Source organism: Mytilus edulis, chromosome 1 (assembly GCF_963676685.1).
Source record: "Mytilus edulis chromosome 1, xbMytEdul2.2, whole genome shotgun sequence".
Classification (NCBI taxonomy): Eukaryota; Metazoa; Mollusca; class Bivalvia; order Mytilida; family Mytilidae; genus Mytilus; species Mytilus edulis.
The window spans coordinates 95,246,259-95,247,752 of record NC_092344.1 but is presented as its reverse complement, the minus strand read 5'-3'; positions in this window follow the sequence as shown (position 1 = coordinate 95,247,752).

Below are 1,494 nucleotides of genomic sequence, written 5' to 3'. Positions count from 1 at the left end.
AAAATTGAAAATGGAAATGGGGAATGTGCCAAAGAGACAACAACCCGACCATAGAGCAGACAACAGCAGAAGGTCACCAACAGGTCTTCAATGCAACGAGAAATTCTCGCACCTGGAGGCATTGAAAAGAGAAAAACAAATGTTTTAATTAGTTCAATTTGGTCAACTCTTATTTTTTCCATATCTGTAAAAGTAAAGTACAAAAATTTAGGTTGCGAGCTAACTTAAGTTTAAAACAAATATGGCCAGAATCTAGGGATATATTTATTATGACTTAATCATGGATGACTCTTAATGGCAAATTTAAAATATTTGTCTCGGGTGCTTACTGTAGGATTTGTACATATTTTGAAAGGTAATGGTTGTTTCTCATTTTACATTGTTTCTATTCCATTCTTTGTAAGCTAGATAAAAACACTCAACTTCTATTGACATGGTTTATTTAAAAAGCTGAAAGTCTGTGTCAAAACTTCAGATTTGTGTAAAGTCAATTACACTTAGGAGACTGAATACTAATATATAAGTTGATGACACTACAAGAGACGGACGCAAAGACTTTTAAATAAAATTGTTTATAATAGAATTTCACTGTTTTTAAGTTGCTGTCTTGTTAGCTTCATGTCTTTAAATAACCAAAATATATATGTTTTTTAAGCATCATCTTCAGTACATAGAACTATCACATGATTGATCTGATCTCATTTTTCTTTTTCATATTTCATAACTATTAACATGTATTTCAACAAGTATATTTTACATTGTTGTTTCTGAAAAGAATAATAAAACATGTAAATAAATAATATTTCATTCAGTTGTGATATTGTTTAAAACTACCTTAACAAATGACTTATCTCCTATAAAACTTTTGCCTGCAATATTAAATAAGTTTTATGCATCAGTATTTATCTGCTACTGCAAACTCTATGAAAATCTTGTGATAATAAATTTTAATGTTGGTGCATGAACACACAGATTCAATCTGTGTTAAAAACTGTGCTACTTTATTGTTGTATTCTAGTCATAGAAAATACATGTTTTGCCAGCAAACAATCGATTACTGTATTTATGACTAAACTATATTTTTATTTATGCTGATAATATTGTTTATTGTCAATTCAATAATGTTTGTTTTTTAATGTTGTTAAAGAATGTATTTATTGATGAATATATTTTGATTATCAAACGCCTTGATAAGGGAAATTTGTATCTGGATTGTTGTAGCTATGTTTACTTGCTATATGTGCATCTGGTAGTAAACATAATTTTTATTTTTAAGTTATGGCTAGAAACAGATTATTAATAAATAATAATAAGAAGAACACTCTTTTTATCGTCTCTGACTTTGAAATCCAATACTCATCATTGGAATTTATTGTTTTGATCCAGATCAAAATATTCACACTCAAAAACAAAATATTCATTTATTTTTCTGAAGGCAGGAAAAAAAAAAAAATTGCATGTTATTATTTTTATTGACGACAATTTCTGAAGTCA